The 23,012-nt window shown below is 43.7% G+C and overlaps 1 protein-coding gene across 1 annotated transcript in view; it reads right to left on the bottom strand.

Annotated features, from left to right (window-relative positions):
- Bach2 (BTB domain and CNC homolog 2) overlaps window positions 1–23,012 on the bottom strand; it is a 332,975-nt gene that overhangs the window by 241,004 nt on the left and 68,959 nt on the right. Inside the window, exon 2 of the mRNA XM_055599432.1 lies at window positions 13,230–13,336. The gene's annotated coding sequence lies outside the window, so the exon portion shown is untranslated. The remainder of the gene's footprint in view (window positions 1–13,229; window positions 13,337–23,012) is intronic.

Raw genomic sequence — 23,012 nt, 5'->3', positions numbered from 1 at the left:
ACGAGGTAATCTGGAGGAGCCGCCTGCTCCCTGGGAACAGATGAAAATGCGCACTCTATAACAAGGTAACCTCCATGCACTTTGTAAGTTCGCCCCATTCACTCCCTTTCCCCCCTCTTGAATAAAAATGGGAAAGGACAGTCATTCTGGCTAAGGGATATTGGTTGAAAATCCCTCAAAAGCTGAGTTGGCAGCCAGATTCTCTGTTTATAGGAAACCAGGACTGGTTCTGCCTGAGCTCAGAGCTCAATTTAGATCACAGCATCTGGTTTAAAGCACACACAGCAGCAGGTTCCCAGGTCATGACTGTTGGAAAGCAAAGCCTAGCACCCCCTCACCAGCCAGCAGGATTCCAAACAGAGAGGTGCCTGAGTGGGGGAAAGCCCACTCCTAGCAGCCAGGGGCAGTGGTCTCAGCGGCTCCTACATACCTACATCAGCAAGCCCTGCGAGACCAGCAGAGACTTCTCTCCTGAGGCGCCCAGATTCAACTACAGAATCTGGTGAGAAAATGGAAATGCTCAGAGAGCACGCACTTCCGACTCTGGGCCTCCTGGAGCACTGCTTCACCGCAGGGAAAAACTGGGTAAAGACTGGAGAGAAATGCAAATGCTTTCTTTTTCAAGCAAAGGGAAGAAAATCACAGCCACAGCAATTATAACACAAGCTATGAACTGAAATCCGAAGGAAGGAAAGCGGTAACTCAGTATAAATCTCCGTCAGAATTCCCCTGCCTGCCTTCATCTTCTCTGGATGTGATCTGTCCAGGATATTGGTGATTCTGCAGCTGTGGGTTTTATGTGAAAAAAAAAAATCCCCCTGCTGTTTTCTCTCCCTTCCCCCTCATGATCTCTCTTCTCTCTTTGTTGTGAATGTCAGGGCTGTCAGTGTCACACAGTCTGACATGATTAGTGTTTCTGACATTACACCAGAAGCAGACAGAGAGCCAGGAGTGCGCATGGAGGCTAAGGGAGTAAGGACGTGCAGCCATTTCAAGGAATGAAAACAAGAAAACAAAAAAACAAAAAAACAAAATAAAATAAAAAAGAGGAAGGTTTTGCTCCTTTCTGGGAGACCCTGGATTGTAGGGCTGCTTATGAAACATATTGGATTTTCCCTCATTTATCCATTTAGCCCCTCTCCCTGTTTCTGTGGGGATCCCCGAGGTGTGGATCTATTGTGAGCTCAAGGCCAGTTCCCCCGGCATCAGATGAGAGAATTGGTGATCCAGCGGATGCCAGGCTGTGGAGCAACGATCAAGCTTTATTAACAAGTAGTGCTGGGCCACTTCAGGTTCTGACTCTTCGCACTTTGTCCGTCTAATAATGTTATCTCCTTAAAAGAAAGAAACGTGCCACTGTTCTCCAGGCTTCTGCTCAGTGCTCGCCTCTCTCCGTCAGCAGCGTGACTCTCAGCTGCTCTGCAGTAGAATCGCACTAAATCCAATGCAAGGCTTGCCTCATTGCTGCTTATCAAGGCCTTTCAACCACGCTTTCTTCCCTGGACCTCCTTCCCCACGACAGCCAACAAGAGGAAACAATGATAGAGAGCCCATCATAATGGAAATTGCTCCCAGAGTGCCTAGCACCTGTGGCCTCTATCACGCCAGCATTTAATGTAGCCCACACCCTGTAAAGACAGACCACAGTCCATGGAGCTTCGCACTGACTGACTTGCACAAGTTGCTCAGGCGATGGCAAGGGGAGCCGTGGTCTGAACAGATGTTTATCCGAAATAAGGTTGTCTCAGAAGTGAAGACGACTGCGCCTCAACTGTGGCACAGGAAATGTAGGTGGGAGCTGCTTTCCAGCACCCTCATGCCCAGGAACCTGATGCTACGGCAGCACAGCAGTTCTGTTTCAGCAGCTTTCTCATTAAATAAAAAGGTAGCAATTTTCCATAATGAATGTTTTATACATTATCCCGTTGTGTATCAGGCCGCTAAAATACACATTATTAAAGTCTATTAAAGTCTGCAGTTAGCAGCATCACTAATGTGCCTTTAGGGGAATTACTACAATGAAACAGCACCAGTCTCTCACAAAATTTCAACTGTTAAATATTCTTTTTCTTTGATACATGTGCCTATTTTTAGCCATAATCAGACCTCATCCAAAATGCCATAATCTCATCCCAGAGCTGTCACAACAAGTTGTTTACGGGTTAGGTTTAAGAATAGCAGGGCCATACACCGCTAGTTTCGCCCAGCACTTTTTCCTTCCCTAATTTACCACAGTTTTCCCCTGCTGTAATTAACCGGTGCTCCTGACCACTGTGACATGTGTAGACACCTTCCCTCCCTGGCTGGGCTGGATCTTTTAATTAATTGCTTAGATCTCTGCCTAATTGAGCCTGGACTCTCGAGATAATGCCTCTGCATCTACGTAGAAAGAAGTTACCAAGCTGCTGCATTTAAAAAAAGAAGAGAAAAAGAAACCCATACAGACAAACCAGAGGGGTACAAAAGCCATGATTAATCAAGTCTAAATGTTTTCATTTATGGGTTGACATCGTCACCTAAGTTTGTTCAGAAATGTCCTCTAAACAGTGAAGGATTTTTTTTTACAACATGCAGCTTATATATTCTAACGAGGCATCTCTCTATCCAGTACAGTCCATGTATTAATCTTATCACACAGTACAAGGTTTTTAAAAAGTCAGTGCACATACGTGCTCCAAAGCAGAGTTCTGTGAGAATGAGAACAGCTAACAGACATAAGAGACCTTAGGACAACAGAAACAGGGCATGGTCACACACTGTAAGGCCTCAGTGTTGAGAACACGAGGGGAAAGAGCACGTCTACAGCGCGAGGTCCTGGGATTAAAGCACTGTAAGCCATCTCTTTGTTCGGTGTCTCCCTCCCTAGACTACCCCACTGTTAGAGATGATACTGTTTGCACAATCAGACAAATGAGTCAATATTCTAAAGATGGACAACCACATAATAACAAAGCAACTAAACAATCATGTCCCAATCACCAATTAACAAACTAGCACGTAACCTAATTATATCCATTACCGCTTAGTAATTGAGAAGAAAAGGGCAGGACTGGGGACTGAGGAAGGAGAGACAGAAGCAGCCCCTCTTTTTGGTTTACAAAAGCCAAGACTGCTGGCCTTTGTTACAAACTCAGTAGCCACAGGCCTGACAAAAGATGTTGTAACACAAAGCAAACTTCCCAAGGGCTTCTGCGTGTAGCTGGGGGTACAAAGACTCAGTTAAATATGAGGTGCAGACAAGAAGCCACCCAGTCAGCATTCAAGCACCATATGAGCCTGGCACAGAACAACTGGTCAGTACTGCGGTAGCAAAGCCTGTTTCTAATAAAGAAACTCTAGGCACCCCTCTTTAAATCCTCAAGTAGGGACAGACAAACAAGACTCCCAAATGAACCCTAACAGTGTGTGTGAAAGCAGCACTTAACTGGATGAGGCACTGAGGGAGCCCCTCCTGTCTTCCAGTGAGACCTGAATACAGAGGACGTGTCAAAGATCTGTCACTACGCATCCCGAGTCCTTTCATTACTATCATGTCAATACATTGCTCTTCTTTGCTCTGCTCTCAAGCCACACTGTAGCTCCTGCCTATCAGGACCTGCTTTCATCTCCTTCAGGTTTGGGCACTGTTAAGTCAAGCACAAGATTCCCTCACCAAGGCTGTCCTGAGTCCATGTGACACTGCATGGTGCCTCTGGGTTAGAGGTCTCTTTGGGCCACACCGTCACAGTAAATCTCATGATGTTCAACTGGTTCAGGCTTTCAGTATCTGCCCCAATCCCAGCAGACTGCCTCTCAGACAAAGCAGCGATGACCTTTCTATCCCAGCTGCTCTGGGATTCAGAGGAGAACTGTGCACCCAAGGACACACAAGCACTATGCACTTCAGGCTCCACAGAGAAAGGGAGAAGGACCAAACACGGAGAGACAATTCTACAGAACGTGGGAATCAAGTCTCTAAGACACACACGTTCTAGGTCATCTGCGCACACATCCTAAAGCCAATCATTATGTAAACCCAGTTAGTTTTTTACCAAGTGTCTTCTTGCAAGGCCCCAACTAGACAGCTTATGCCACCAAGTAAAACCTCCAGTGCCAGGAAAGAGGTACATCTTCAGGAGTCATTGGCTGAAGGAGTCCAACTACCCAGGCCCCCACCCCACCTCTGCCCTAAACATCACAGGCTATCGCCAAGGCTAATGGTTATTTTGCACAACCTGATGATAAGGCCCTTTTGCTGTGGACATCACTTCCTATGTTATCAAACATGGAAAAGGCAAGCAAGCTGGTACTTAGCTAGAAGCTTCACCTCTTCTGACTAGTGTTCACAGTATTGAAAGGTGCTCTGCACACTACAAAAAGAGAAAAATAATCATCCGAATATCCCAGCTGCAACCCCGTGACCTGCAGTGCTGATCTGCTCACAAGCTACACCGGTGGCCCAACTGTTGTGGGCGTAACCCACCGCTTTTAAAAGTGGACGTAAGGCTGCTCTATGAGGTGGAGCCCAGGCCTAACAATGAGAAAGTGCCCAAGAGCCTGAGACTAGGTAGGGCATGGCATAGGAAATGTCTAATACTATTATTCGGCTAAAGTAGTAAGGTGATAAAATGACTTCTAATGACATTCTGTTGTACTAATTGAGAACTGCCTTGCTTAACTCTCATCAGAGAAGCTTCTTGCAATGACAGGAATTAGCACAGAGACCCAGATCTGTACAATGAGCAAGAGTCAGAGACGAGACTTTGGAGCACTTAATCCTAAATACTATGTCTTCATTAGCCCTAACCCTTCAAAGCTCAGGGATCTCTGTGGTAAGGAAACAGATTGTAAAAGCCAGAGGTGATCGCTATAAGGAAAGACTGTCTTCCATATGCAAGAAGACTTAATGCACATATGAATTTACAGAGACTGAGGCAGAACACATAAGACCTGGTTCAAACCAGACAGGATCCTAGCACGGAGAGAGGGAGTGGATAGAGGGTCCCACAGCTAATAAAGAAGATATTTGTAGTTGATGTCTAAAGGCAAAAGGAAAATCAGTTTTCTCCAATGGAATGTCACTGGGTATATCAACCACACTCCAGCCCCATGCTTAAGAGTATTGGGCAACACAAAACAAACTCCATGTTTTTTTCTGTGGAGTTTTTGTTTCATTTTGTCATTTTTTTTTTTTTTTTTCTTTTTTTTTTTTTTTTTTTTTGGGTTTTTTTTTTTTTTTTTTTTTTTCAGAACATAAAGTTGGGCGGGTAAGGAGTGAGGTGAAGAGCATCTGGGAAAAGTTGGAGAGGGGAAAACATGATCAAACATTGTATGAAAAATTTAATAAAGAAGAACTACATACACAATTTTTGTTCTTTTTCCTTCGTGACACACCAGACATCTGCTAGCTTACATGGTCAATCTTTACTTTTTCTTTTCTGTTTAGTTTTTGGAGACAGGTTCTCCCCATGCAGCTCCAACGGGCTTAGAACTCAATATGTAGCCCAGGCTGGCTCCAAACTTGTCCTCTTCCTGCCTGGCCCCTAGGTGCTGGGATTATAGACATGCAACTCCAGCCCTGGCCAGTGGTCATTTAAATACACACTCTCATTTCTCTCACAGGAGAGTTATGTTCCTGTTGCCTACCCTACCCCCCTAGATGTCACTAAATTTCCCAGTGTGATGAAAGCGACACAGCCAGGGGGTCTGGTACCATTCACAGGTCCACACACCCTTCATTCAACAGCACTGGGTTTACAAGGTTGCTTTTAGACTCCCAAACTATGAAGTGACGCCCTCGGCACTTCTATCTTCTTGATGGAGGAGGCCTCTCTCTACACAGGACACATGGAATCCAGCTAACTGCTTCTTTAGCTCTTGATTCGGATTCCTTTATAATCCAATAAAGAAGTCAGTAGCTACGGACACAGCTGAAAACCTTCTGTGGAGTATTCCCATCACAATCGTGCTGGAGGTTAAAACCAGGCCATGTGAGGAACATGAAAACATAAGCACACGCTCCAAGATGCCTGCGATTACATCACAGCAGGGTGCATACTCTCCTAAAACATAGACCCATGTGCCTCAGAGAGAAAAAAATAAACACTATTTTGTTGTCATGAAAATTGATCTTGGGGTGAATCACTTGAAGGGGTTGAAGAGTCTCCCCAAGAGTTCCCAAATCTCAGCTTGGAAACCATATCAGCAGTGTCTCTGAAGAGGCAAATAAAGAAATTACATAACACTACGGCTAGACCATCTCCTTTCCAAGACTGACCCACTGAACCATAGGACCTTATCTTTTCCTAGAGCATCTACCTCTCACTCACAATTAATCCCAAACCAGCACAGGAGCAGCAGGTATGTGCCAAGCCTGGCAATGCCCAAATCAGAGCTGACCAGCCGCTTTCTCCCTTTTTATGTGCCCTCTAAACATCTTCATCCCATCGTATCTCAAATTCAAGACAATTAAAGTACTGCTTATTTTTAAATATTTGCTTTTTCTGGCCATTAATGAAATGTATAAATACTTACATGAAAATTGGAAATATAGATAATCTGGAAAAAGAAAAATATGAGGAAAAAAAATAGATATGTGTCATGTATTTAACTCTGTCAGGATTCTGGGTAGTAGCAGCTTCTTGTCTTTTATCATGTATATATTTTTAAAAGTAGAATTCATTATCTTAAACATAATTTAGCATCTTTTAAAAAATATTTTAAGCCAGGCGCTGTGGTGCACTTGGGAAGGTAGAGGCAGGCGTATCTCTGTGAGTTCAAGGCCAGCCTGGTCTACAAAGAGAGTCCAGGACAGCCAGGGCTATACAGGGAAACCCTGTCTTGAAAAACCAAATAAATAAACAACATATGTGTACATATAACTTCAGCATGAGGAAACCCACAGCGCTGAAGAAAAGTTTAAAACAGACATGTGGAAACACTACTAAAGCAGATGCACAGCAGCAGCCTTTCTCGTGGGTGTATACACACCTTCCTAAACAGTGAAATAATGAGCAAGGCCACAGTGCTACATACCTTGCCTTCTCCTCAAGCTCCCTTTGCAGGTCATTAAACACTCCTTCATGTCTTCTTGGTAATTTTATTGTATGGCTCTACCATATTTACTACCTTAGAAAGTGTTAATATTTTGTTGAATATCCTGACAAAATTTTACATACATTCGAAGCAGTTTTGTTTGAGTTAATATTATATAAATAAAATTTCTGAGTCAGAAGGTATGTGATTTAGGCTTTGGCACACAATAATTTCCCTGGAGAAAATAAATTATTTCAGTGTGTATCCTCAATTCCTTACCTCTACTGAGTAAAACTTCAAATTCTTATCAATTGTAATTTATTTGCAATTATTTGCAATTTATTCTTTCTTCAATTACTACTAAGTTTAAAATATTTCACATTATTTATTTTTATTTTTCCTTCATAAGTTTTATATTTCTGCTCACTTTTTGCTCACTTTCTATTAAAGCAATTGTTTTACCTTATTGTTTGTTGTTCTGATTTGTAAGCACTCCTAACCAATGAGCTATCACATAAGTTATGTGTATGTTCACACACACTCACATAGTCACAAACCCCTCAGCTTGTCTTTTAAACTAGTTCATAGTATCTTTTGATGTAAAGAAAATCTGAGGTTTTATACACATAAGCATTTCTGTTTTTAATTTCTGTGCCAGGAATTGGAGAATGCCTTCGTTATTTCAAGATTACTTACTGTTTACTTAGCTTCTCTTTCCTGTCACTAGCTTTTTAAAAACCTATTAGTCCTTCAATTTCTGACCCAAGGAGGATTAGCCACTGCCTTCAGAAAAATGACGGTTGGTGCTGATTAAACACAGGTTGGACACTTGGCGAAAGCACTGAGCTGTCTTGGAAAGGGAAAGAGGACAGCTGCCTGCTTTGTTAATGCCCCGTCCCGTGTGCTACACCCAGCAGCCTGCTAACTTGATCCTCCAGTGGAAGAAGCTTAAGCTAGAAAAGCATTTAACATCAGGTTCTTGTTTAAAGCCCTGGATGGGATGGCTCCCTTCGCCTTTGGCAGAGTGGAAGTTCAGACACCCTGTTCTTTTCTTTCTGATTGACTTATTGCAAGCGCAGCGCACAGTGCTCAGGATGTGTGTGAGGACCTGGTGTGTGCTGGAGGAGTGGACGGTCAATAACTGATAAATTGGAGCCGTGTCTACATCGAGGGCTGCGTGGACAAACCAGTGAAAAGAATTCTGGACTTCACTGCTTCATGATATGCACAGAGAAAGACTGTAAATGGAGGCAGAAATGACGTAGATGTTCTGTTTACTTTTTAGTTGACTGTGGAGAGACTGGCCTGAGTGTCAATGTGAAGCCACCTGTATTGCTGGCACAGAATAGGGAAGCTGAGAACATTCAGAGAAGACCTTGGGGAGGGCAGAATTAAGACACCCAGCAATGGCATCTGCACTCCACAGATCAGATCCTAAATCCCTCTGCCTGCCATGCCACTCTGCACTCCGAAAAGTCATCAAAGCAGACATGGCCTTAATGGCACATGCCTGCATCACTGGTGGTGTGCAGAACAGGAGAGGAGGGTCACTGTGCGCATCATCAAAAAGAGTGCTTTCCAATCGGATGGAACGCACTCAGAAGCCCGGAGAAGAAACTGCATGACATACCTTCGCGAACGTGACCATCGTGAGAGAGTAACAGGCCTAAGCCTTCACCAGAGACTTTTGTGATTGGCAGACCCAATCACTGCGGGTGTGGCTGTGTCCTCCCAAGGCCCAGGCAGTAACAGGCACTGCACTGCTTTCCTCTCACAATCCTGATTTTCCCTGCATTTTCTCATGTGTTTTTTGTTTGTTTCGTTGCAAACTAAAGTTCTTTCTTTACAGCACAGCACCATATACAGACTATAGATAAGCCCCAAACATTCATTCTTTTTTTTATTTACACTTTACAAGTATTTAGTAAGATTAAATTATACAATAAGGAAGTCACCAACCTTGCTCACCTTGCACAAAAGACAAGTTTCAACAGAGGGTGAACAGACAAGTGAACAAAGGAATGGGAGATCTCTACCCAAACTCTCTTCTGAACCCTCTGTTAAGGCTACCTTGGAAACCCCACTCTTTCCAGGCAGAAATTTCCTTCTTACTCAGTTTGTACATAGTATTTTCCACATAATTCCTCCTCAAGTGAGTTTTCTATTGTGTGAGTGCCTCCCTGTTGTAAAATTCTTTTTTTCATTTATTTTTTATTTATTATAATTTATTCACTTTGTTTCCCAGCTGTAGCCTCTCCCTCATTCCCTCCCAATCTCACCCTCCCTTCCTCATCTCTTCCCATGTCCCTCTCCCAGTCCACTGATAGGGGAGGTCCTCCTCTCTTTCCATCTGACCCTAGCCTATTAGGTCTCATCAGGAGTTACTGCATTGTCTTCCTCTATGGGCTGGTCAGGCTGCCCAGGCCCCTCAGGGGGAGGTGATCAAACAGCCAGCCCCAGAGTTCACGTCAGAGAAGCCCCTACTAGGGAACCCACGTGGACACTGAGCTGCCATGGAACATGATGCCATGGTCTACATCTGTGCAGGGAGGGGTTCTGGGTTATCTCCACGCATGGTCCTTGGTTGGAGAATCAGTCTCAGGAAAGACCCCTGGACCCAGATTTTTTGGTTCTCTTGCTCTCCTTGTGGAGCTCCTGCCCAAACATTCATTCTTGTGACTAACATAAATGTATAATGTTAGATGCAGTATATACGTATAAATATCAGTAAGGATGATTCCAGAAAGCAGAAAAGATAAAGCCTTTTCACAACATTAAAAAGCTAATTCCCAACTGTGAAATTTGTCAACCATCATAAAGATTAGAAAGTCACCTTTACAAAAATACACCAGAAAACTGGAAAGATGGTCTTCCAGTCTAAGGGGTAGAGGTAAGGTGTAGAAAGGGTACCCCAGAAAATACCCATCTCACAATTTGTTTAATGCATAAGGGTCAGGTTATCCAACTAAGCCTGCTCACACTGTGAGGAAGGTGAATAAGTATGAGGCAAACCTCCCAGAATGCACATCCAATGGACATAATCCATGCACACTAGCCCCAGGAAATGGCCATCTATTCACAATGAGCTTGGTATCTAGAAATCCCTTGTTCCCCCTTCTGCCCTCACTAATGCAAAGAGGTACTAGCAGGGCCACAGGTAAGAAGGGGAACAAGTAAGAAATGAAAGTCCTACTGAGCAGATGGTAGCTCCTGGCTATTAGGTCAGCCCATGATTAAATTACTAACACAAGCTAGCACTCCATTTGTGCCATGGGAACCACTCCTGTTTTCTAGAGGGGTTAGTCCTAGTAGACCACAAAGAAATCTGTCACCAGTATCACCCTGGTGCTTCAACTGAATAAGAACCGTAGAACCCTACGGCTACCTTACGTGCTGACCTCTCTCTAACTGAAATTGTCCTAGCTGGTATTTAGGAAGGAAGACAGTATTAGAGAATGAGGAGGTACACCTGAAGTTGCTCAGCTTTCTAGGAACAAATCCATTTAGAGTGCTGCTGGCCACACCCATGACCACACTTCCAACATTCTGGTCCACACCTCATGATGAAATGTTTTATTGTACTGAGAAAAGTTGTTTCCTCCCCTGGAGAAAGAGCTATTCTTTGTCTTATGCCAAGAAGGCCATAAAAAAAATGCTGACCAACGAAGCTGACTCACCTGGCTTAATCACTACTTCCAATTAAAATGAAATAAAATAAAGCATTCCCTGGACCACGAAGTAACTTCCCAAGCACCGACACACCTACTGGTTCCCAAGAGTCTGCTTCTTAAGTGTGCACTTAGAGGAAGACTATGACATCAGTTGCTGAGTTGCTGGAGGCAACTCAGAGCTGGCTGATGGCACTGTGCGTGTGGAGCACAAGTTTCCCAAGCATTGTCTTGACTTTCCAGTATACCAAAACACCTCAGAGTAACAGAAGCCGAGGTCTGTGACGTTAGACTTCTGTCTGCAGCCATGACTATGGGGCAGAAACACTGTCCATCTTTCAAAATTCCCAAAGCCTGGATAGGGACCCATGGTGGAAGTGGCCACCCAACAGAAGGCTTTATCTTTCTTTGGTTCAGCTCAGCCAAATGCAAAATTCTTCAACATAACTGCTTAGTTTTATTGTTTTGTTCTGTTTTGCTGGCCCCTTCAGACAAAGTAGCAACCATAGCCTCCTATTCAGGTACAAACACTGAAGGGCCTTAGCTCTTCCCACCCTTGAGAAGGTCCGAAGAATGGCCTGAGAAAAATCACCAAGGGGTGGTTTCAGACTGGGAACTCAGCAGGTTAAATGGCCTTTCTGCAGTCAAGGCCAAAACACACCTAAGTATTGTACAACTCTACCACAACCCAGAGATGATGTCATGGTGTGTCTGGTTTTATTTTTTTAAACCTCTCACTTTTGTTTCACATTGGTTTGTGGCTCAAAAAGCTGGCCTCTCCATCACTGAGCTCATACATGGCCACTGGCCATCACTGCTTCGGTTTTCAACCAGAGGTGATTTTTGCCAAGGGCACTGGGAAATAAATACCAGGGGACAAATTTTGTTGTCATGTTTAGGACAGGAGGAAGGGGTACCACTAAACATCCTAAAATGCAGAAGATAGTCACTCACTACAGACTTCCCTGTCATAGTGCCAAGAGTCACGGTGAGACATTCTCCTCCAGGCTTGCCAAACATATGCTGTTTCTGAGCATACCAGACCTTCTCATATGCCTTTGTGCCCAAACACAGGCGTTCTTTCCCCTTTTCTAAACAGGAAATTACCATTTGCCATTCTAGTTCCAACTCAAAATTTCACCTCCTCTGTACTTTCCTTCCTAGGTCACTACCCTTGTTTGGTTTGGTTTTACCAACTAACTTAACACATGCTAGAATTATCTGGGAAGAAGAAGAAGAAGGAGGAGGAGGAGGAGGAAGAGGAGGAGGAGGAGAAGGAGGAGGAGAAGGAGGAGGAGGAGAAGGAGAAGAAGAAGAAGGAGAAGGAGAAGGAGGAGGAGGAGAAGGAGAAGGAGGAGAAGGAGAAGGAGGAGAAGGAGAAGGAGAAGGAGAAGGAGGAGAAGGAGAAGGAGAAGGAGAAGGAGGAGAAGAAGGAGGAGGAGGAGGAGGAGGAGGAGAAGAAGAAGAAGAGGAAGAAAAATGCCTCTATCATATTGCTTTTATGCTAGTCTGTAGGTCATTTTCTTGATTAATGGTTGATTTGGGAGGGCCCAGCCCACTGTGGGTAGTGCCTGAGCAGGAGGTTCTGGCTTACATAAGCAAGCACATTGAGCAAGCCATGGAAGCAAGCCAGTAAACAGCATTCTTCTATGGTTTCTGGTTCAGTTTCTGCCTTGGCTTTCCCTGAGATGGACCATGAATAAGCCAAAAAAAAATCTCCTCAAGTTGCTTTTGGTCACAGGGTTTATCACACAACAATTGAAACCAAGACAGCCACAGATCTGGATGTTTGTTCTGTGCCTCCAGAGCATCTGGCACATACCTCATTAGAATACTCAACTCTGACATAGTTAGCCACCTGCTCCAAGCTCAGTCCAAACCTTACTCATCCCTTATCCTTAATGTGCCCATCTGGTAATCAATCATTGCTCAGCAAATCAGAGAACAAATGAAAATGTTGCATGTACTCTATAGACTCTCTTGCAGCTATGTCTTTAGGCTAACAGTATCCCAACATCAAAACAATGACAAATGTTTTTAAGAGGCCTGTAATGTAGACAGGCACTATACAAGGCAAGCGGCATGAATTTGTATATTTCACACACTATTATTAGCATTTACACATGGGGGAAAGGATGACTGATAGTCATCTCAGGAAGTCTAGCCCCACAGCCTAATTCTTCAATATTCATGTCAACACAGTCACACAAACAGTCAACCTTTCATCTATCAAATGTCACTGGGAACTAGAAAAGATACTCTAGAGGACCATAAATTATGGAGGTGGCATAGTCACACAAACAGTCAACCTTTCATCTATCAAATATCACTGGGAACTAGAAAGTATACTCTAGAGAACCATAAATTATGGAGGTGGCCAACAGCTCCTGCACCCAGCCTGGATGGCCTGTGGGCATTATAGGACTACCCAACTTCTGAAACTTTAATGGCAGTAAAAGCAACCTCCGTGGGTTGCACATAAACAGACACATGTGCTCCAGAAAATAATACTGAAAAATTCAAAAGCACATTCAAAGTATCCCTTACCTTGTTCATGCTGCAGGGACAGGCACAAGGGATCAGACATGTCACAGTATGAAACAGCTCCTGAAGGTCCTTCTTGTTCCAGAATCCTCACTTCCTGAAGCAGACAGCTGCAATGTAAACACAAGCAAGAAAACCATTATGCCCAGGCAAGCTCAGCGAAGTTCTATGTCCAGGAGAACTCTCTGCCATGATGGCAGCCACTCATGCTATTCAGTTGGTCAGCTGCATGTGCCTACTGAGCCCTCAGTGCTCAGGGCAGCAGAGAGTAACACAGAACACTGCTGCTCACAGTCTGGCTTTGTAGCACTGTCAAGAAGGTAAATGCCTAAACCGAGAAATAACTAGTGAAACTGGGGGCAGGTTTTAAAATTGTATGCACTTTAAATTAAATTTAAATGGCTAGTGTGGTTAATGGCTACCATATTGGATAATACAAGTCTAAGCAGTCATGTCTCGACTCCTGAGGCATACTACAAAGACAAAGGGACAAGGATCTTCTTTGAAATATCTTCTTTTGAGCACTTATTCAGGGATAGGACTTGGGGCACTGGTGAGCAAAGCCAATGACTCAGGAATTTCTACTAATACTTAGGACTTTTTTTTCATATAATAAGTTATTTTTAATTAAAAATTATTCTAAAATTTTTGCTTTCATTTTTCCACATTTTTAAACTTCTATTAATTACACTTTACTCACTTTGTATCCCCCATAAGCCCCTCTCTCCTCCACTCATGATCCCACCCTCCCTCCCCCTTCTTCATGCATGCCCCTCCCCAAGTCCACTGATAGGGGAGGTTCTCCTCTCCTTCCTTCTGATCTTAGTCTATCAGATCTCATCAGGAGTGGCTGCATTGTCATCTTCTGTGGCCTGGTAAGGCTGCTCCCCCCTCAGGGGGAGGTGATCAAAGAGCAGGCCAATCAGATCATGTCAGAGGCATTCCCTCTTCCCATTACTATGGAACCCACTTGGACACTAAACTACCATGGGCTATATCTATGCAGGGGTTCTAGGTTATCTCCATGCATAGTACTTGGTTGGAGTATAAGTCTTTGGAAAGACCCCTGTGTTCAAATTTTCTGGTTCTGTTGCTCTGCTTGTGGAGTTCCTGTCCTCTCCAGATCTTACTATTTCCCACTTCTTAGGACTTTTTAACAAAGGCAAGAAACGGGTGTGTGGCAGCAGTTCTGTGCAGCAGACCTTAGTGCCTTTCTCTACTGAGGAAACAGAGGAAGCTGTGGGCAGAGGTCAGAGGCCAGCTGCGTCACCTCCAGGACTGCACTGTAGAACCTCCTTGGCAGATAACACTTCAGCAAGGCTTTTAAGAAGTCAGTTTGCCATCACCCCAATGAACAAAGTAATCCAGTACCTCTGCCCACAGCACCCCCCAAAAAAAATACAAAAACGAATAAGGATCTGTGTTTTGGGTTGTGGCATTGGTTCTTTACAGAGTTTTAAAATTACTTTAATGAAGTTTTAGAATAAAGCTGTGGTACAGATCCTGGGCTTTTGATTGGTCAAATCTTAAACAAAAGCGGTGTAAAATGCTTCTGGCCACTTACGTAGATGTGTGGCTTTTTCCTCTGAAAGACTCTCACAAGGAGCTAGGAGAGGACAGCAGCCTATGTCCACCTGACAGTGCGTCACTGTCCCCGGAGGCTGCACCTCACAAGATTTAGACGTTTGAATCTTGGTATGAAAAATGGAATTCGAAACTTCACTAGAACTACAGTAATTTCACACCATAAATCACAGTTTTTAAAACGGTGTACTTGGGAAGGAAGGAGTCTTCATATTCTCGGTGGCCCACCAGAGCCCCCTTCTGCTCTTGGCCTTCGGTCTAGTCTCCTGGAAAACAGCACATTCGCTGAGGTGCAGTCCCACACTGACATGTCCCATTGCTATAAAAACAACTTTGCAATTGTGTCTTCAAAAGAGGAATTCCCAATTCACACACACTACTATTCACTGAGCATCGTGTTATCTTTTTTTTTTTTTTTTTAATAAATCAGAAAAGAAGGCAATGCCACTGCCATCACAGAATGGTCAAGTGTCACGCCAGCCTCAGCAGTGACACATCCTAGCAGGAGTCCAGGAGGGATCCCAGCATCCCACTTCTGCAGGGAGAATCTACACAGAATGAGAAAAACATGGAAAATTATGAGAAATAGTTGCATTACCAGAAGCAGCAGCTCATGGGTTTCTGACGTTTACAGTAGAAACTCCATACATGCTGTTGTCTTACTTAATACACGCATCGACCCAGGCTATCACGTAACTGGAAAGCTTTTCCCTGTGCCTTACACAGATGTGTAATGTCACAAAATGTCACTTTATTATCCACATTGGCACACAGGAAATGGGCGCAGGGTCCTAACCAGCAGACAGCTACCTAAATAACCAGCTTTCGTGTGCCATGGTCCCTGACCCCTGAGAACTAACTGTCCTGACCTTCTTTGTCCCCCAGGGTTGTTATGTTATTGCTCAGGCCATTCTACGGCCAAGCCTGACTAAAGCTTGAGGGAAATATTAATGACACAGAGCGATCTTTACTCTCACTCATGGAGTCGAGGACGATACACACTGTGAATGAAGGACTGAAAAACACTGTTACTAACTGTTACTCCATGTCTTTGCTATTTTTTTTTTTGAAGAAAAATATTTTAATGTCAGGGCTTAAATATATGTATTTTTTAGTTTGCACATGTGTTGGGTGGGAAGAGTTAAGGGCATGTTTGTACACATGGGGGACCATGCCCTTGCCCGCACATGTGACTTTGGTGTCTTCTCTAAGTGTTCTCCACATTATTATTATTATTATTATTATTATTGTTGTTGTTATTATTGACACAGGGTTTTTACTGAACCTGTAGCTCACCTATGGGCTAAAATGGCTGCCTAACAGCCCACCCCCCTGGGTCCTCCTATCTCCGCTCTCCACAGCTGGGGTTAAAAGTGTGCACTGTCAAGCCCTACTGTGCCTAGCTTTTATCATAAGTTTTGGGGTTCAAACTGAGATTTCCATGCTCTAAGCACTGAGATGTCTCCCCAGTCCCAGCAGTTGCAGATTTTTAAACCGTTATCGGGAATAGCATACAGCTGTTGTAGTACAATGTGCTTTTTGACTAATGTTGTCAGTTCTGATGTCAGTGTAATCAGTGTAAGAGATACAAGAGTGTAAAAAGTTTTTTTTTTATGTTATAATAAGCAGTAGATTCTGGGATAAAAGTGACCTTCTTTCAAGATACTATAGAATTAAAACATGTACAAAGATCATGGATTAAAAACCCAGCATCCTCTCTGCCAAGAAAACATATGCATATGTACACATATACACACCAGCCAATGACCACTGTTAACAGAAAAGGCCTCAGAGAACAGCGGCACTCTCAGAAACTGGGTCAGTTCACTTGTGGTCAGCAAGCAGAAAGACTGGCCTTGTCCTATCAGATATTTCCCATCTCCTTTGGAACACAGAAAACCTGGCTGTCCTGCCGCCAATTTGGCTAAGAAGCAGCACAGAAAAACCTACAGCTTAAAAACACAACCTTCCCTCTTAAGTACAAATCACTAGGAAAGAAGGTGCCCTAGATATCACAGCAGAATCAAGGGTGTCTTCACGTTCTCTCTTTAAGAAGCTGAGGCCCCCCGTATTGAACAGAGCTAAGTATAGATTTAAAGGTTGCCCTGAGAAAACCAATCCCTATGTCACTGTGCTCCCTACTCAGCTGACCCAACAAAATTGATCCAATGGGTAATAAAGCCTGTGTTCAACCTTACACAGCTAAAAGGCTAATGAAGTGTAATCACTCAAGGTGAGCAGACTGAAGTATGAATACGCAAGCAGGACTGGGGACATGGAGAGTAAAAGAAGAAAGCAGGGGAGCTAGGGCTGTAGCTCAATAGCAGAGTGTATGCTCAGGATGCACAAGGCACTAGGTTTAAGGCCCATTTTCAGGGAGGGAGGAAGAAAGAAGAAGGGAGGAAGGAGAGAGGGAAGGAATGAAGAAGGTACATAGGTAGGTATGGGGTTAAAAGTTCCCAAAATAAGTGAAAAGAGCCAGGTAAGCAAATAAAATAGCATTGGCAGTATGGCCAAGTGCCCCTCACCAGACAACTCCTCTCTATGATGGGGACTAGGAGATTCGGGGTCCTGTGAGAATCCCACATCCTGTGCCATTTCTAGGGTTATACACTCTCATGGTTTGGGAGTCTTGAGCATCAGCGAGTGGGAGTTGGAGAAAGGAGAAACAAGTTCAACCTGTTTCACCACTATTTACCAACAACCTCCACCTACAATCAGACTTCTGCTTTACCTGGATCATTGCTAAAGTTCTTTGAAGTATGATAAGAATAGAATAAGCCAGCTTGGTTCCACGCTCCTTACTCTAAGGGAAGCTTAAGAATGTCAGGGCTGTTTCTTTGTGTGGCATGTCTTGGCCCCTAAAAATGCTGTTGATACTGACAGCTGAGAATGGACTATGCTGACTTGGGCTTTTCTCTCCACTCCAATGCTTCTCTCCCTTCCCATTTGTTTATTCTAGAAGCCTTTTGTAATCTGTCGCAAGGTTGTATAGCTCAGATACTCCAAAGGGATATAGGCCAATACAAGCAAGCATTTCACTCTTCACCATATTAAGGCTGTCATTCACTGGCTTTCAAATGCATGTGCTCTGATACCAGCATGAGTTCTCTTGGCCATACTTGTCCTAAACTATATTCTGGCCATCCTCTTTTCTATACTACATTCAGCTGTGTAAACAAAGGACTAGACATAAAACAGATCAAGAGCTTTTAAGTAAGAGTGGCTGAAGAAATAAAAAGATGACCAGACTTCAGAGAGAAAAGACAGAGGAAAGTGTGGGAAAAATGATCAAAACACCAAAATAAAACAACAAAAACAACAACAAACAAGACTTAAGAGATTGGTCAGTCAGAGGAGCAGGACACCTGATTTTTGACTAAGATGCCAAAACCATACAATGGAAAAAGATAGCATTGTCAATAAATGGTGCTGGTCTAACTGGATGTCTACATGTAAGAAAATGAAAATAGATCCATACTCATCACCCTGTACAAAACTAAGGTCCAAGTGGATCAAAGATCTCAACATACAACCAGACACACTAAACCTGTTAGAAGAAAAAGTGGGGAAAATCCTGGAACTCATTGGCACAGGAGACAACTTCCTGAACAGAACACCAACAGCACAGGCTCTAAGATAATCAATAAATCATGAAAATCAATAAGCTTTTCATGAAACTGAAAAGCTTCTATAAAGCAAAGGACTCTGTCGTCAGAACAGAACGACAGCCTACAGACTGGGAAAGGATCTTCACCAACCCTATATCTAACAGAGGGCTAATATACAGAATATATAAAGAACTAAAGAAGTTAAACAGCAACAAACCAAGTAATCCAATTAAAAAATGGGAAACAGAGCTAAACAGAATTCTCAATAGAGGAATATCAAATGGCAGAGAAACACTTAAAGAAATGCTCAACATCCTTAGTCATCAGGGAAATGCAAATCAAATGACCCTGAAATTTCACCTTACACCCATCAGAATGGCTAAGTTCAAAAACTCAAGTGACAACACATGCTGGAGAGGATGTAGATAAAGGGGAGCACTCCTCCATTGCTGGTAGGAATGTAAACTTGTACAACTTTGGAAATCAATCTGGTGCTTTCTCAGACATTTAGGAATAGTGCTACCTCAAGATCCAGCTCTAACACTCCTAGGAATATATCCAAAAGATGCTCAAGCATACAACAAGGACATTTGTTGTATACATTTGTTTGTAGCAGCTTTATTCATAATAACCAGAATCTGGAAACAACCCAGATGTCCCTCAATTGAGGAATGGATACAGAAATCGTGGTACATTTACACAATGGAATACTACTTAGCAATTAAAAACAAGGAAATCATGAAATCTGTAGGCAAATGGTGGGAACGAGAAACGATCATCCTAAATGAGGTATCCCAGAAGCAGAAAGACACACATGGTATATACTCACTTATATGTGGATATTAGACATATAATATAGGATAAACATACTAAAATATGTACACCTAAAGAAACTAAGCAAGAAGGATGACCGTGGGTCAGATGCTCAGTCCTCATTCAGAAAGGTAAACAGGATAGACATCAGAAGAGGGTGAAAACAAGGATCAAGACAGGAGCCTACCACAGAGGGCCTCTGAAAGACTCTACCCAGCAGGGTATGAAAGCAGATGCAGAGATTCATAACCAAACTTTGGGCGGCGTGCAGGTAACCTTATGAAAGAAAAGTGAGATAGAAAGACATGGAGGGATCTGGAGTTCCACAAGGAGAGCAATAGAAGCAAAAAATCTAGGCCCATTGGTCTTTTCTGAGACTGATACTCCAACCAAGGACCATTCATGGAGATAACCTAGAACCCCTGCACAGATGTAGCCCATGGCAGCTCAGTGTCCAAGTGTGTTCCCTAGTAAGGGGAACAGGAGTTGTCTCTGATATGAACTCAGTGGCTGGTTCTTTGATCATCTCACCCTGATAGGGGAGCAGCCTTGCCATGTCACAGAGGAAGACAATGCAGTCAGTCCTGATGAGACCTGATAGGCTAGGGTCATATGGAAGGGGAGAAGGAGCTCCCCTATCATTGGACTGGGAAAGGCACATGGGGAAGGGAGAAGAGGAGGGAGGGCAGGATTGGGTAGGGATGAGGAAGGGGGCTACAGCTGGGATACAAAGTGAATAAATTGTAATAAATTTAAAAAATGTAAAAAAGAGAAAGCCCTAGTTTCCTACATCCTGTCTTTAACATTAGAGTACTTCACACATTTCTTCAGTCAAATCCTGACAGCCTTGAGCTGGAACCACGGTCCAAGACCAAATGAATGTAAAGCCAATTTCTTTCAGAAATTCTAATATTTACTTTCCACTCTAAAGAACATTAACTACCCAAAAGAAAAATCAAAGACCCTTCCCCACCACACCTCTTCTGAGGATGCTTATCACACTGTTCCTCAAGAGACAGAGAAACAAGGTTGAGTGGTCTGAGGACCCTCTGAAGGTACTTCTGGATGTATAGCTCTGGTTCTTTGGAGCGTCACTTTCCTCAGCAAGCCCATACTGGGACATCAAGCACATAATACCACAGCTCTGCTTCCATCCAAAGCCTTCCTAGAACACCTTCCTAGGCCATTACCATGGCTTTCTTCTTCAGGGGTAGGGGATATGACTGGAAATTAATATTCTGGATTTTTAACTGGAAGATTGTGAGGACAAGAAAACAAGAGTTATAAAGTTATAAAGAAGGGATATCTGATGATAACAAAAGAGGTAGTCTGGAAGCCACTGGGCAGCAAGAGTGACAGTACTTTCACATAACCTCTCCTGGTGCAAATGCTAGAGACTTTCAGTAACTGGAAGGTAAAACTGCCAGGGAGCCAATGTTTAGATTCAAGGCTGTCACCACAAAAAGACAGTGGCTCTTGGTGATACTGAAGAGGTAGCCTTTCCCAGCTGCGTCTCATGCCTTAATGACCATCTAAAACAAGAACACGGAAGGAGTGATATGAGTGAATGCCCAGCCGTGAGACAACAGCAATGACCCACCAAGCCTGTCACTTGGTGCCAGTCCCAGCAAAGAAGAAGCATGGCACATGTGTCCAAAGCTCACGAGCTTGAAGAAAGTCAGGAAACAGCATCGTGAAAAGCAGCTTCTCCACTCAACTTAGTGACTTGTGCTACACTTTGAGATTTCAGAGTGGGAGACAGGGCTGATGTACATCATCTCTCACCCGTGATCTTTGAGGTCAGACAAAGGATTCCTCATTCCTTTTACACTTTCAGGAGTGGCAGTGCTGAGTCCACCTGCTGGCCTTTCCAGAGCTGTGCCACTGTGCTTTACGGGGCACAGAAGCCTCTGAGGAGAGCAACCAAAGCAGGGTTTGGTAGGTGTCCTGGTTAGCTTTAACAATCAACTTGGCACAGACTGGAGTTGTCTAAAAAGAGAGCTCAATTGAGGAATTGCCTAGATAAGACTGTGGGCATGTTTGTTAGGTTTTTTTTTTTTTTTTTATTGTTAATTGACGTAGGAAGTCCTAGCCCACTGTGGGTGACACCATCCCTAAACAGGAGAGCTTGGAGTGTGTAAGAAATCTGAGTATAAGCTGGCCTGTGAGCCAGGTAGCAAATACCATTCTTCATGGCTCCTGCTGTATTTCTTTGGCTGTCAGGTGAGTTCCTTGGTTGAAGGGAAAACTGTGTGAACAGCAAACTTCCACAGATGATGGACTGTGACATGGAACTGTAATATGAACAATCCCTTTCCTCCCTCACGCTGTGTTTGGTCAGAGTATTTTTATCACAGCAACAAAGGAAACAAGAGCTGTGGGTGATGCAGTTGGTCTGACCTTCAGCTATCTTTTGGCATGTGAGTGGAATATGTGATTAAATCTTAGTCCTCTCCTCCTCAAAAGTGGGTAAATTCTCACACCACTCATGACTGTCATAAGAACCAAATGGCATAAAATGAGAAAAAGTATCCAAGGGATAGAACTCATATAAGCCCTTCTCTCATCTGTCCCCTGCTCAGCACAACTGTACTCTGCATAAAATTGCAAAGAGGCAATCACTTTCAATAATGCTATTGGATTCTAAGCATTTCAAAGAAAACAACTTGCCTGGTTTGTGTGGCCATCAAATCCCCAGCACTTGTTGACACTACCTCATACATTCTGTCATCTTCTGCTTTAATGCTAATATCTAGCTGTATAATTTGAGACTACATGAAAAATAAGAACAAGCTAGCAAAGAGTCTTCAACCTAGAAGAATGGCATCGCTTTAGCCAGTAGCACTGTCTTCTTACTATGAGGAACATCACTCTTTATGCCTCGAAGAGGAAGAATGGAAGAGATTCCATCACCCCATTGATACACAGGAGACATGTTTTAATTTTAGCAGCTATAATTTACGTTTGTCAATGGTAACATACCCCTGAGAGGGCTATCACTGGTGGCTGCCAGATGTACGAAGAAAATCTCAATCCATTTGACTATTTTGGGTAAGTCGGAACTTCCCTCATCTAGGATGAAGGTTCACCAACCACACCTGGGATACCAGGTGTGTTATCTCGCAACTTCCTCCAAATTGTATCAATTCCATCTGAGATGAAGCTAGTTGGGGACTCAGGAGGTAAACAACATTCACACGACTCACGAAGAAACAACACTTTTAGTCTTAGGAAGTTCCTCAAACTCACAAGACTCACAAGGGTCTTCTCAAAGGCTAGATATACAGTACCAGCTTCTGAGGAGATGAGACTTTTGGGCAAACTAAGCAGCCACAAGTCATGCCAGGAGCTCCGGGGATGCAGCTTCTGCTAGTCATCACTCATTGGGAAGGGATTCCCGGTGATGGCGCCGCATTCCAGTCTTCCAGGCTTCTGTAATAGTCACTGTAACTAGTTACTTGTCTGCGGCCTTGAGGAGACATTGTGGGTAGGGCAGCTGACAGGAGAAAGTTTCTTTGGGGCTTGCAGTTTCAGAGGACTGGAGCCCGTAAGTGTCAAGCAGGGACAGCGCTGACACAGCAGCTGGAACCTCACCCTCGAGCACCAGGCAGAGGGAAAGAGAGTGCTAAGTGGGAGCCAGCCGTGACACACTTCCTCTAACAAGGCCACATCCCCAATCCTTCCCAAACGGTCTACCAGGGAGGGAACAGCGCTCAAATGTGCAAGCTTATGAAGCCAGTCTACCAGGGAGGGAACAGCGCTCAAATGTGCAAGCTTA

Source organism: Psammomys obesus, unplaced genomic scaffold, assembly GCF_907164565.1.
Source record: "Psammomys obesus unplaced genomic scaffold, mPsaObe1.curated_primary_1811, whole genome shotgun sequence".
In the NCBI taxonomy this organism is placed as follows: Eukaryota; Metazoa; Chordata; class Mammalia; order Rodentia; family Muridae; genus Psammomys; species Psammomys obesus.
This window is presented reverse-complemented; position numbering and strand designations above follow the sequence as displayed.